We start from the raw sequence: 15964 nt of genomic DNA on the forward strand, positions 1-15964 counted from the left end.
TAAATGGGACAAAGTGCCAATATATGAATATTTGAATTACTGATATCAATATAGAGGAACAATTTTAGTACTATAATGTTATAAAATGACAAAAGTGTTTGTTATTTTCATTTTGTCCATCTATATTTAACTAATTTAAAAGAAAAAAATGAGATCTTATTTAAAAATTCAACTTTTTGCCCTTCCCGGTTTTGCACAGTAGTTAGAGCTTCAGCCTTCAAGCTGAAGGGTCCTGGGTTTGATTCTGGTCAAGGGCACATACCTTGATTGCAGGCTCAATCCCCAGCCCCTGGGGCACGTGCTGGAGGCAACCAATAGATGTGTCTCTCTCACATCAATGCATCTCTCTCTCTCCTTTCCATTCTCTCTGAAAAGCAATGGAAAAAAAAATATCCTCAGGTGAGAATTAAAAAAAACAAAAACAAAAAAATTCAATTTTGTTGTATTCCGCCTCCAGACTGAAGAATTTCTAAGTTTCCCTCTCTTAGGATCAAGTTCAAAATTATATAAATTTTTTTACTTAAATAGAAGAATAATGTTACAAATAATGTTACCATAAATTTGAGCTGATCTACAGTTTTCTTTTATTATAAAATTGTTTTTTAAAAAGTCATATATGTACACTGAAGGACATTAGAAAATACAGACAAGCATAATTAAAATTAAAATGCCATGTTCCTACCACCAAAAGATTACTACTCTTCATCTTTTAGTGTATATCCATGTTTTGTGTGAGACTATTTTTCTCAAATTTTATTTTTGAATACTCAGATTTGAAAAAAAAGTAAAACTTTTTTACTATTAAATCTATTAACCACATTTTGTGCCTGTGTTAATGAGAAAGTAAACTCTATTGTAAAGAGAAGCCCAAGAGAGGGAGCAGGTGAGCAAAAGAGAAAGAGCCATGAACTTCTAAGGAGGCACAAAATCGTTTGAGGGTGAACTGCTCTCTTTTAGAAATAACTTCACGACCATCCACGAACTGCTTAGCAACACAGCTGGGGGTTGTCAGTCCAGAAGAGCTAGAGAAAAGTGTTCAAATTGCTTCTCAACTAAAATGGAAATGGTTTACAAACCCTGCAGAACAGAAAGGAAGAAAAGGAAGGGGAGCTGCAAACCTAAAGTAGAAAAGGAAATGATTCATTCTATAGCTCCGGCTTTTACATGGCAATGAAGTTGGCATTTCCCTATTTGCCTGACCCCTTTCTAGCCACCTTACATGTAATAATGCATTTTAGACTCCCATAAACCCTATGAAATCAGTATTATTGTGTTTCCTTTCGCAGATGAGGAAAATGAGGCCCAAAAAAGCTCAGTTCAACTTGCCCAAGTTCACACAGCTGGTTCATAAAGGAGTCAGAAATCAGATTCTTGGCAATATGGCTCTAGGGCTTGACCTCTAACAAATGCTCTGTTTCATCTTTTCGCTGTCAATTTCTGGGAAGGCCAAACCAAGAAATGGGAAGAAGGAAGTGCCTGCAGGAAGATGTCTCCAGCAAAGACAACGAAGCAGAGTTTTCCAAACTAAGTGGGCAACTTGGAAGGGCAAAGCCTACCAGCATTTGCCAGGGAGCTGCCTGAGTAATCTCACAGATACGTCACCTTTGTGAGCCTGCAACTCTGAAGCACAGCCCTGACTCCTCCATGGTACAAATCTCCTGCAAACAGCTGGCCCAAGAAGAACCTTCCTCATTCAAACATTATCAATAATTAAAATGTGTCCTCATCAGATCTATGCTAAAGTATTAAAAAAAAGAAGAAAAAGTCACACATGAAACTCAAGGACCAGTTAAAGGTGGCCACAGAGTTGATGAAAATTATCACCAAACTTTCTATGACAGCAAAAAGCATACATTAGATAAGTAATAAAGACTTTTAGGCCTGGCCAGTGTGGCTCAGCGGTTGAGCGGTGACCTACGAACCAGGAGGTCAGGATTCGATTCCCGGTCAGGGCACAGGCCCGGGTTGCGGGCTCGATCCCCAGTCGGAGGCGTGCAGGAGGCAACTGATCGGCCATCCCCAGACCTGACATGGAACAGGGCACAACAAATACTCACAGATCAAGTTAAAGGTTTAAATGGAATTATACTAAAAGAAATAACCAGAAATATAATGTTATATTGTATTATTGAAATTCATTGGATCCAGCTTTGTCTTAATAAGTATGAATCCAACTTTCCACTGTTCTGACTTTCATAGTGTTGAGGGTTCATGACTTTTTACCTGTCACACTTACTGTACTGTTTGCTCTAGTGCAGAGACTGTAAGGTTTACAATTTCTATGGCAAATTTTCCTGTTGTGTCACTTGCTCTTTTCACACACACAGGCACATACACACACACACACACACGCTCACACTCTTCTCAGTTTTACTGTTGTCGGGCTGCTCACTTCTTCTCATACCAGCTGCTCCTCCCACCTGCTCCTGAAAACATAATGTAAAGCCTCCATCTGATGCACAGAAGGGACATCAACCAAGACGAGGGTAAATTTCCAGGGATGGTTCTGTTCTCAATTGAGGCAGAGGGTTTTGAAAGATCTCAAAAGCTAGGTAGCAGGCAGATAATATGATTTCAGGTCAGACACAAAAATAGAAATGCCCTGGCTTCAATCAGAAAGTAGAGGAAGTTGTGATCTTGGGGAGGATTTTTTTCCTTTTGGCTGAAGTTCAAAAATCACAAATTTCTCCTTAGAATGAAGGCATTTAGTGATGAAGACTTTGGTCTCTTCTGAGAAAGCAGTGAGATTCAGATAAGAAATCTCTCACTACCAGTGCCTTGGTTTTCAACTTGTGATGAGATTTAATAAGGACATCTTAGGCATATTTCTCATCACATAAATTGACACAAAGAATCCGGGCCCTCTGAGGTCCTTAGAGAATATGAGGGGAACATAGTTTTTTTTTCTAGAGAAACTCAAAAGTTGCTCATAGTAGTGCGGATTTGTTATGCCTCAAACTGGAGTATGGAATTGAAAAAGTAATTTGTTTATTTTTTGAAATTGTTAAATCAAGATGAGTTACTGATATAAAATTATCTTGGGATCTGCTTGTTTTTCTTTTGTGGGAGTATAGCTTATTTTTGTTGAATTGAATTATTTTTATTTTTATTGCAACTCATCTACCATGGGAATTTAAAAGTAGAGAGAAGAAGGAAGATCCAGTCAAGTCAGTGACAAGGGCAGGAGACATTGCTAAGAACGAAAGCAGCAGAAGCTGGGAGACACCACCTTAAGTATCCAGAACCAGAGGCAAACGCCGTGATGGAGAATCAGGTTGTCACAGAGCAAAGAGAGTAAGCGTCTAACAGAGCTGCAGCCTATGGCCCAGGCAAATCAAGAAATAATATGAAAAGAATTCTATAAGAAGCAATGGGAATATAAGCAGAGAGGTGTTTTTTCAAGTGCAGCACTGCCAAGTAAAGAAAAAAAGGAACGACAATGGTACATCCAACTGACCCCTGAGGGCTTCATTCACACATTATCCAACAAATATTAACTGGTGACATTCTCTGAGCAAAACTCTACACTGAGCACTGGAGTAAACAAAGCAAACATGGTCTCTAACCTCATGGAGTTTATACTATGTCAAGGGGCAGGGTGGGCAGATCAAAGCAATAAATAAGTAACCTGATTAAAAAGAAATAAAATATTTAAGATGATAATAGTTCAATGGAAGAAACAAGCGCGATGCTGAGAGGGAGAACAGGAGAGGGGCCTGTTTTAGAAAGAGTGGCAAGGAAAGGCCGCCTGACGTCCCATTCAATTGAGGCACGAAGGATGAGAGGCCGGCCAGGAAAAAAACGGAGAAAGTTTTCCAGACAAAGAACCAGAAGTAAGAAAAACTCAACTCTGTTCAAAGAATGGCGAGAAAATCCCTGTGGCCGCAAGCCGGGGCTCCTCGCGGCTTGTACCACAGCTCAGGAGCACCCTGGGAGCAGGGCTGCCTGGAGTGGCTAAATTATTCCTCTTGTTTTATTTCTCCTTAAAAAGGGCTGTCTACATCATGACCTCAAGCTGGTGATAAACCAAATAGGTTTTTCTTTAAAATTGTTTTTCTTTAGAGTTGTTTTTGTTTTAGTATAATGACGTACTTAAAATACTGGAAAACACCAGGAAGTTATCTAATGAATGCAAATGCATTTGCCTGTGTCTCTGCAGCCGCCCACCCACCTAACTCAGAACGGGGCCCTGCTCCGAGGTTACCACGGCACCCATCTGCAGGCACGCGGCTCGCTTACCGTCCAGCTGGGTTTCCCTGGTGGGCCTCAGTGGGCAGAGGTCTCTCAGGGAACCACACAGCTAGAAAGCCAGCAGGCAGCCTAGGCCTGATAAGAGAACAAAATACGTAAGATTAAATTAATCGTGCAGTCTGAAGTCCACTCCTCCCTTGTATTCATTGGTGGCAATGCTAATACTTAGAAAACGCATTATTTTATATATGAAAAATGTTTAAATTTTGGCCCACAGAACAGGAATGTAAGAAATGTCACATTTCTTTATTTCCTTTTTGTGAACCTAACTAAAAATCTCTCTCCCACCAGGTGGTAGGAAATTCAATTTTATTCATTATGGGGTTTCTTTTCCTCCTACTCACTACTACCTACAACCAAGGTCATGCAAGGGTCTCCTGGGCTCATTTAGAGAGAACAGGACTTTTTTTAAGGCTCTGGAACCACACTATCTACATTTGTATACTGGTTCTGCCATGTAGCAGTGACGCTGGGTGATTTAATCTCTCTCATGATTAATGGAGATAATGACTGTAACTACCTCATAGATGGTCAGATGAATTTATACAATGTTCTTAGGATAACATGTGGCCCTAAAGTGTGTGGTAAATATTTATCACCACCATCACCATCATTTTTACATGATATCAAAGTTTCTGGGACTTTCCTCCAGTAACTGATCCACTCTGGTTATCAGAGATGCCCAATCTCCCAGCCTTAACGGTTTCCTCATATCCCAAGGCCCTGCTGCTTCTGGCTGGAAGCACAGAAGCCTCTGAAATGTTGTCCCCACCCCAAGACAACACCTTGGAATGAGCTACAGGCCCTCACCAGTGTTCCAGCCAGTCTCCAGGAATCTCGCTGCAAGCACCTCCCGTCTTTCCTCTTAGGACCCTTGAAGCCTCGCCTCCCTCTGAGAACCCAACAAAACATGAGGTCAGCCTTAACAACAACAACAGCAAAACTAAGCTTCAAGAACTTTAAGCAATTTCTGCTGCCTGAATAAAAGGTTAGCTAGCTGCTTGGGAAGGGGCAGGGAAATGGGGTAATACAGAGAGAATAAGTAGGAATCTTCATTTTTCTGCTACATGGGTTGTCATGTTTGCTTAGGTGACCTGGGTCCAGTTTCACTATTTGCTCTCTCTTTTGCCTAAAGGAAGTTACTTGACCTCCTTTAAGTCTCTGTTTCCTCATATATGATCAGGGCAATAACAGGGCCTATCTCACAGGGGTGGCCTGTGGACTTGATAAAATGTGTATATAGCTTACAGCAAAATCCCTAGCACAGGGTAAGTACTCAGCAAATACTAGTTCCCTCCCTTCACTTTCTCTTTTCTATAAAGAGACTACTGCCTTTCTTTCTTTCTGACTTGAAAGTCTCATAAAAACCATTCCTTTGAATTTAGGCAAAAGTGTGGCCTTGAAAAGACAATAATTAAATGAAATTGAGCTACTGAGGAAGGAATGGGGTTGGGGTTTTAACCCTTTCCTGACAGCACATTAGTTTGCATTTAGTTTTATTAAACAAATGACTTGTCCACTGTTTATCTTAATAGTCGATTTTGAGGAAATAGCGAGACTTGCCTAGGGACAATAGAACATCAGACCTGAACACTTATAAACTTAGACAGAAGTGAAGGAAGGGGAATGGTCCAGCGGCCTCTAACCAAGGGATACGTATCAGGTCACAAGGGAAAGAAAATGAAGACACAGTTTTCTGAATTCAGAATTCTGCCTAGAATCAGCCCTGGTAACCTGCATAGGGAAACAAAATAAAATAACACAGATCATTGTATCGACAAGCAGGTATTTTAATCTACTTTGCTCAAATATGTCAATAAGAACTTGCAAGGAATACTTCTTCTCTTATGAGAATTAACTATATTCTCTTTCAATGACAAGATTTCTCTAAGACTAGAGAATTCAATTCAGTTCCTCCAGCATCCATCATGGCCCTATTACATGCTTTCAAGCTATAAGTTCTTGCAGTGACAGGGAATCAATTCTCTCTATTAATAGTCAACTCTGAAAGGTCCACTCTAAAAGACCAAATAAGGGTTCAGAAGTGATGTGCTACTCACACAACTTTAGTGATATTTACACAGAATTCATTCCACTTACAGTGGCACGAGACTGTCATATTTAAGAGAGAAAAGGCTGATGAGGTTGTGATTCTCTAAAGCTTATAGTGCTCTTCAAAAAGAAAGTCAACACTTTTGTGACAACCAGAGCCCAGCATACGGAAGACCTTTGGAAGATATGAAAACTTAGAATGCATAGAGAACTAAAGGCATGAACTGCATGGAAGACTTCAAGAACAGGTAACTGGTAACCTGTGTGATAACATATGTCAAAGGAAACCCAGGGTCTTGATGGCCATGAGGGTCTTGATAGCAGAGCAGAGGAAGAGCAACTGTACATGGTACTGTGTTTTTTAATTTTGGTTTACACTTGTTTGTTGTCAGTATAGAGAAAAGCTATTGATTTTTTGAGTGCTGATCTAGTATTCTGTGACCTTACTGAACTCACTTATTAATACAAAACTTGTTCATTGGTTGGTAGGTTTTAGATTCCTGGGGATTTTCTACATAGACAATCATGTCATCTGCCATTATTTCTTCTTTTCCAATATGCATGTGTATTATTTCTTTTTCTTGCCTTATTTCACTGACTAGGACTTCAGGCACTATGTTTACAAGAATAGTGAGAGCAGACATGGCATTTTGTCTTTCATCATCAAGTCTGATGTTAGCCATAGGTTTTTGCTGATGCTCTTTTTGAGTTTCAGGATGTACTTCTGTATTCCTAGAATACTGAGAGTTTTATTATGAATGAGTGTTGAATTGGGTCAAATGATTTTTTCAGTAAATCGACATAGTAATGTGATTTTTCTTCTTTAGCCATTGACAAGGTGTATTACCTTGATCAAGTTTTAGATGTTGAGCCAAACTTGTACATCTGGAATAAATCCCACTTGGATGTGATGTATTACTCCTTTTATACTTGTTCTATTTGATTTGCTAAAATTTTGTCAAATATTTTTATACCTAAGTTCATGAGGGTTATTGATCTGTAGTTCTCTTTTGGAAGCATTTGTCTAGTTTTTGTTATCAGGGTAAAACTGGCCTCTTAAAATGAATTGGGATTGTTCCCTTCTCTTCTATTTCCTAGAAGACATTGTTTAAAATTTGTGTTAATTTTTTAATGTTTGATAAAATACAAATATGGGCCTGGTATTTATTTTTATAAAGACGTTTTAAATAATAAATTCCATTCATTTGATTATTGTAGGTCTATTCAGGTTCTCTATTTCATCTAGGTTGAGTTTTGGCAGATTGTGGTTTTTAAGCAATTGGTTCATTTCTTCTAAGTTGTTGAATTTTTAAGTATAAAGTTGTTCATAGTTGTCCCTTATTATCTTGTTAATAGTTATAGGATCTATAATTATATTCCTTGTCATTAAAAATATTGGTGATTTATTTCATCTCTTTTTATCTTTGTCAGTCTTACTAGAAGCTTATTAGTTTTATTGATTTTTTTTTTCAAAGAACCAGCTTTTTGCTTTATTAATTCCTCTAGTGTCTTCCTACTATGAATTCTACTTTTTTCTGCTATCTTGTTATCTGCTATCCAACCCTCTGATTCCTTTGGGTTTATTTTCATCTTTCTAATTTCTTGAGGTAGGAACTTAGAGGACTGATTTGAGATTTTTCTTCTTCCCTAATGTAAGCATTGAGTCCTCTCAGCATCACTTTAGCTGCATCTTACAAATTTTGACACTGTGCTTTCACTTTCATTCAGTTTTATGTATTTTTAAATTTCCTTTGAGATTTTCTCTTTGACCCATGTATTATCTAAAAGGGCTTGTATCATTTCTAAGTGTGTGGAGATTTTCCTATTGTTCTTCTGTTAGTGATTTCTAGTTACATTATTACATTACGGTCAGAAAGCATATTCTGTTTGATTTCAAGTCTTCAGATTGCTTAGTGGTTGTTTTGGTTTTTTTTATGATCCAGGATATGTTCTATGTTGGTGAATGTTCCATGGAGCTTAAAAAGAATATAGTCTGTTTTTGTCGGATGGTGTACTCTGTAAATGTCAATTAGATCCTACTTGATTGTGTTGTTTGAGTTCTATAGTAGTTTTATCAGTTGTTGAGACTATAACGTTGAATGATGTCCCTAAGTATAAGCAATCTGTGTTTTAACAAGCCCTCTAGGTGACTATGATGTGCACTAAAGTTTGAGAACCACTGGCCCAGAGCAGAGTAGCTCACTAAAGTTAGCTGAGTTGAGAAAAACTTCACTGTTTTATAAACTGTAAATCAGAATTTTGTAATGAACTTCATACTGTTTTTCAGTGAGTAGAAAAAGTTATTCCATGTTAGGAAGGTAGAAGTGTAAGGTAAGCTCTCACCCTAATTGCTTTCCCATATATAATTAAAATAAGCAATCACTTGCGCCACAACTACCCCTATGGGGGCAGGTTTACCCCAAGCAGAACTGCACATGGGAAAGTACCCAGGAAGCTTTGGAATTTTAACTAAAGCCAAATTTTATTTTTAAAGCAAAATTTTAAACTTAAGTGAGGACCCACTTATTCACTTAATTCATCATTTCTGATACCGGTCAGTGTATTTACATGTGCATTCAATTAATGAGTATTTGTTGATCTCCTCTTATGATCCAAGAACTGTGTAAGGCACTAAAAATAGAGCAGAGAACAAGACATGGAGTTCACTATATACACAAATAATTATTTTATTTATAATTATAATAAATACTAGCAAAAAAGGACAGAATACTAAGATAGCATATAACAGCAGGCCTAGCCTGGTCAAAATAAATAAATAAATAAATAAATAAATAAATAAATAAAGGAAATTTTCCTGATTACTCATAAGTAATCTGAAATTTAAAGGATGAGTTAGGCTTGGCCTAATGAAGAGGAAGAACATGAGGTTAAAAATTGCACTTACCAAAAGCCAAAATAAATATCTTGGTCTTATACTGGGAGTAGAAGTAAAGATATAGTAGCAAAAAAATCCAGGGTGATGGTGGTGTCTAAAGAAAGTACCCAACTACCTGAAATGGTCTGTGTGGAGATCACAGCTTCCAGCCAACTCAGGTGCATCTCACTAAGTCAGTGAGCCTGAGAACCTGGGATCACTAAAGGTTCCTTTCACCAAACCTACTGTGTTCTGGGAACAATCCCAGGAGCCTGCTGAAGATCCACTCCTGACATTTCCTGGGTCTGCATCAACACATTGGTTCTACTAGAGTGAAGGCCATGCGGGGCCATATGTAAAAGGAAAATGGAAAAACCATCAAATTCTGCATTTGGAGACATTCCTACATTAACCACTGGGTATTGCAGAGGATAAGCCAGTGACCCAAAGATAGGAAAGAAAATTAACTTTTGTCAAGTGCTTACTACATACCAGGCACTAGACTGAGAGTTATCTGTGTTTATCTCCTAATCTTCACAATGACCCTAGGAAATGGGCATTATTTTTCTCATTTTAAAGATTTTTTAAAATTGATTTTTAGAGAGAGGGGAAGGGAGAGGGAGAGTGAGAAAGAAACATTGATGTGAGAGCGGAACATAGGTCGGCTGCCCTCCTGCTTGTCCCCTACCTGGGATTGAACACGCAACCTGGGCACGTGGAAACCCCGACCTGGAATAGAATTGGGATGGCACCCAACCAATGGAGCCACACTGGCCAGAGCTATTTTTCTCATTTTAAAACATGAAAAGCAAGACTCAGAGAAGTGAAATAACTTTCTCATAGTAAAAGCTAGTAAATAGCCAAGTCAAGAGCTGAATCAGGGTCTTGTGGGAAAACAAGCTGGGCTGATTTATACTTAGAGCTGCTGATTTTTCTTCTACTCTCATTGTTTCTTTTCCTTGCCCTCTGGGTCAGCCCCACCGCACTACCTGCCTCTCTATGGCTCTCCCTCTTACATCCACCAAACTCCTTCTGGAACACTCAATAACCAAAGCAAGATCTTTTTCCCCAATCTGAAAAACGTGAAAGCATAATGTTGAGAATTCATAAGGCCAGACGTATCACCCTAAGAAAGTCTAAATCCATTATTCTAGCCCCCTTTCTTTATCACAGTGATGTAAACAAAATTTTAGGACTCAGAGTCTTAAAGGAAACATTTTTAGCTCTGCTACTGATATATTACTTTGTTTCAAGATCTTATTGCTATTGTATTGGTATGATTTTATTTGGATTCTAATATGGCTTTGGGGGAATGTGAGATCTGTGAAATATATTTATGTAGCTGCAATAAAAGAATTGTGATGACTGTGAAGGGAACAAAAGAGAACAAAACACTGAAAGATTCTGGGAGTTATTGTGGATATTCTATTTATGTTATCTAGTATGGAATTCATACAGGAACAATTTCCTAAAGTACACAGATAAAAACTGAAAAACCAAAATATAATTTCAGGGGGAAATAAGATTGTGTGTAAGAAAAAAAATAGATTGTGTGTAGTGGGCTTTTTTTCTATTCTAGACAAATAAAAAATATTTAAAGGCCAGAAAACTATGTTTCCCAAGTTCTGGTATACACATTAATAATAACTTTAGATTTTAATCAATAGTGGAGCACACAAATATAATTCATCCAGGTTGTCGTGGGAACTATCAAGGAGAATGAGCCTAAAAACATGTGAATACTATTTGCAAGATGTGTGGTTTAGTTTCATGAAAAAATATTCAATATCTATGAAGCTCATACAGTTTATTTTCTTCATCTCTAAATCAAAGTACCAAGCAGCATTAATTTAAAATGATCTGATTTTGAATGTTGTTTCAAGCAAAGTTTATTTTTCTTATTATACTTCAGAGATCAAATAGTATACAAACATCAGCCCTAGGTTGGCATCACTGCCCAGGCAAGCAGAGCCCTGAAGAGTTCGAGTAAAAGGCAAAGAAAGTCAGCCCCACTTACCCTAGTAGCTGCCTGGAAATGCTGGCAGAGCTTGATATTGTTGAAAAGTAGAGTGAATTATTTGGTTTCCTATGTGGCATTTATTTTTGAATGTCTACATGATACCTAGAACATAGATTTACAACCTTAGAAGGAAGAAGCTGCCAACAGAAATATTAGCGTGACCCGTAGCAGCCTAAATTAAAATGCTCAGTCAGTGCTAATGAACAGACTAGGAAATAATACTCTCAATCTCCAGATGAGGAAACCACAGGAGAGAGGCTCTTCACTGCTCTTAGAAAAAAACTCTAAGACTTGACCTTTATCTTGGATCACCAACTTCAGGCAGATATTCAAATGGATGGACCTGAACTGATCAACTGATTCAGTTACTACCCTAAAAGGGTACATGTTTATATATGTGTGTGCATGTGTATCTGTTTATATATGTGTGTGCATGTGTGTCTGTATTGATATGTAGGTAGGGGAGGAATCTATCACCCTTAATCAAATAGTAGATATGCTCAAAGCTAAATCCTGATATCCATAAACAGTGTCTGTACCCACCTCCCCCACCAACACCTCTCAGATGTATTTATCTTATAAGGACTCACCTTGATAACCACACACATATACAATCAACATGGGAACAAATATATAAAGCCAAAGTGATTCAGCAAATACTTATACTAATCACTTATATGCTATGAGTACACGCCTCCTAGTCAGCAGCACTGGAGATATGAGGGCATCCTCATACAGAACACAAGCTGTAACTTCAGGAACTCACAATGAATCTAAGGCCTTAAACTACTTCACCAGCTAAGGAACAGTGAAGGAAATGAGGTCACTTCAGGTGTAATAAATCACATGAGTCATGGAACCAAGGGTGTCATATGAAAACAGCAAAGCACATAATAGGTTGATCTAAACGTATCTACAGCCAATAAGGAGTCATTGAAAGGTTTTTACAGTTTTTGTTTGGGCAGAAGAAATGAGAGCACCAGGTCCGTGATTTAGAGATATAACCCTGGCAGCACCGTGGAGAAAGGACTGGTATGGAGAAGTTAGAAGGCTATTTTTTAGTGAACGCATAATATAAGAGGGAAGCAGAAGTGGAAATTAGGTAAGTTTTGAGGAATTTGATTTACAAAACAAATTCTGGAGGAGACAGAAAACCTAAAGAAAAATTAAGATAGAAGATACAGACAACCTTGTCATAGAGTTACTCACTTCCACCCTCTCATCAACACACACACACACACACACACACACACACACACACAACCACCACCTATAAAGTACCTTATTCAGATTATTTCACTGAAGAAAATCCATCAAATTTTTAAAGACAAATCATTCCAGTGCTACTTAAACTATTTCAAAGTGTAGACAAAAGGCATATATAAATAAAACATTGCAGTGATATTAAACCTGACAGAGAGAGCACAAAAAATAGTATAAAACTACAGATGACCAGTTCAAGAATGTCCAATGCAAATTGCCTAATCAAAGTATCAGCAAACAAACAAAGAATAATAATAAAGTATCAGCAAACAGAATCCAGAATTACATTAAATGAACAAGTGAAATTTATTTTAGAAATTAAATATATACATAATTCTAGAAAGGTGGAGTTTTACAATAGAAATACACTTTTTAAAACATGTGACTATATATGTATAGTCACAGATTATATATTTAATGTTAGGAAGTTATCAAGGATCATCTCCAAATATTCTGCAAAGGCATTTAATAAATTTGGCATCCATCTGTTAATGTCTTTTACCTATTTTTCTATTGGGTTATAAGTCTTTTTTATTAATTTGTAGAGCTCATATGGGAAAAATATTAATTTGTAGGAGTGCTTTATATATTCTAATGCAATTCCTCTGTGGCAAATATTTTCTCCCAGTCTGTGGTTTGTCTTTTAATTCTCCTTATGGTTTCTTTTGAAGAACAGAGGTTTTTAATTTTAGTCTGACCAAATATATTAATATTTTCCATTTTGTTTCTTATTATTTAACCTAAGCATCATTCTCCAAAAATTCTGAAGAAGTTTTATGTTTCAACATCTGCTCTTAATAAAATTAAGCTTTTTACAAAAATGTTTTTATTGATGCTAGAGAGAGAGGAAGGGAGAGGGTGAAAGAGAGAGAGAAGCATTGATGTGAGAGAGAAACAATGATCGACTGCCTCCGTATGACCGTGGAGCGAACCTGCAACCTGGGCATGTGCCCTGACTGGGAACAGGGACCTTCCCGGGCAAGGGATGATGCTAAACCAACTGAGCCGCACCAGCCTGGGCTAAAATTAAGCTTTTAATTTTAATTAATAATAAAATATATGCATCCAATTACAAAGCTAGTGCCATGCTTAATGAGGAAATACAAGAAATATCTCATTAAAGGAAAAACCTCACAAGTATGTCCTTTAAACCATCACTATTCAACATTTTTCTGCACATAACAGGCAAAGCAAAGAGAGAAGAGAAAGATACATAAAATATGTGAATTGGAAAGGAATAGGTTAAATTATTTGAATATGGCAGGATCCTATATCTGGAGAACCTAGGATAATTCACTAAAAAAACTATTACAAACAAAAAAATTCATCAGAGTGACTAAATGAAATATTAATATTCAGAAATCAATAGCTCATTTATGAAACCAACAACCAATTAGAAAGTCTAGCCATTTTACAATAGAAATACACTTTTTAAAACATGCAAGATCTACATTATTAGTTTAAAATGCTATGAAGGCCTAAAAAAAGACTTGAACAACTGGAAAGTCCTATCATATTCTTTGACAGCAAGATAAAATATCATGAAGATGATATACCTGTAAATATAATCTTGTTAAAATAGCAAACCAATTTCTTTTAACTAGAGACACTTATTCTAAAGTTCAGGTGAAATATATACACAAAGATAGTATAATTCTGAAAAAGAAGAAGAAAAGAGGAAGACTAGCCCTAATGATATTAAAATATACCTCTATAATAATGTAATAACAATTAAAAGTGAGATATGAAAGCATAACCAAGCAGACATAGCAACTGAACAGAAAGAGGTCCAAACATATGTAAGAATTTGTTATATCATAAAGGCATTACTTCACATTGGCTGGAGTAAACGACTGGATGGCACTGGAAAAACAACTGGGGGAAATGGCCAGCATGAGGTGATGTCACCAAAATGATGGTGTCGCAGAGCAAGCCAGTTTCCAGAGCCCCTGCAGCTGCTTGTGGGCCTGGGACGGGCCTTGTCTTCTATCTCTGGCCTGAAACATTGCACTCGCCCGCAGGTGTTCCCTCCAGCTGTGTACCTGCATCCCCTGCTGATCCTGTCACTAGCCTCCAGTGCCACGTGCTGTGGTGACACCCAGCAGCCACAGTGTGCTCACAGTTAGCCCTGGCCCTTGCTGCCTGTCCTGGTCCCCACCACCACGTGTGTGTCTGCAACCAGCACTTGCAGCTGGCCCCTGCAACTAAGATGTGCCCACCACTGGCTCCAGCCACTGCTGTTGCCTGGTTCCTAAGTGCTGGACCTAAAGGCGACACTAAGGACCCCCATAGTCTTTGCAGCACTACAAACCAGTGCACAGTGCTCACTAAGAATAGCCAATGCCGTGGACCTCAGAAGCCTGAGCCAAAGAGACATTGTGCCCCCTCAGATCTGGTGTCACCACACAACCCTGTGCTTGGCACCCTGCAACACCAGACCCAGGCTCACAGCATGCTCCAGCACACCCCACCTGCAGGTGAAAGTCCTCCCTTACCAAGGTCAGTCCATAAAGCCTAGAAGAGGTGAGTGCATCTTCAAATTCACAGACACCTAGCCAAAGTTACAGGGACCATAAAGAAGCAGGGAAGCCCTGGCCAGGTGGTTCAGTCGGTTGGAGTGTCATCCCCTACACCAAGAGGTTGTGGGTTTGATTCCCAGTCAGAGCACATAACCTAGGTTGCAGGTTTGATCCCTGGTCAAGGTGCACACAGAAGGCAATCGATATTTCTCTCTCACATCGATGTTCCTTTATCTCTTTAAAATCAATGAGTATATCCTCAGGTGAGGATAAAAAAATTTTTTTTTTTAAAGAATCAGGGAAATGTGACTCCACTAAAGGAATACAGAAACCTCTAGTACCTGGCCTCAAAGAAATGGAAATCCAGGCATTGTCTGCAAAGAATTCAAAATAATTGTTTTAAAGATGCTCAGAGAGCTAAATAAAATACAGATAAGCAATTGAATATCTAACACTGGAACACCTAAATGTATTAAACAAATGCTAACAGAGATGAACTGAGAAATAGACAAAACACAATAATAGAAGGGGACTGTAATACCACCACTTTCACACGTGGATAGATCATCCAGACAAACAATAAATAAACAAATGTTAGACTTGAACCATATTGTAAACCAAGTTTATCTTAAAAGACATTTAAGAACATTCCATCCAAGAGCAACAGGATACACATTCTTCTCAAGTGCACACAGAACATTCTCTAGGATGGATCGTATGATAGGTAAGGAAACAAGTCTCAGTAAACTTAAGAAAACTGAAATCCTACTATGTATCTTTTCTGATCACAATGCTAGGAAACTAGAATTAATAACAAGAGAAAAGCAGAAGAAAATCACAAACATGTGGCAATCAAACGACACGCTCCTAAACAACAACTGGGCCAAAGAAGATCTCAAGAGGGAAACCAAGAAATATCCTGAAACAAATGAAAACAAAAACACAACATACCCAAACCAACGGGATGTTGCTAAAGCACTTCCA

The sequence above is a fragment of the Miniopterus natalensis genome, chromosome 4, assembly GCF_054644295.1.
Source record: "Miniopterus natalensis isolate mMinNat1 chromosome 4, mMinNat1.hap1, whole genome shotgun sequence".
Lineage (NCBI taxonomy): Eukaryota > Metazoa > Chordata > Mammalia > Chiroptera > Miniopteridae > Miniopterus > Miniopterus natalensis.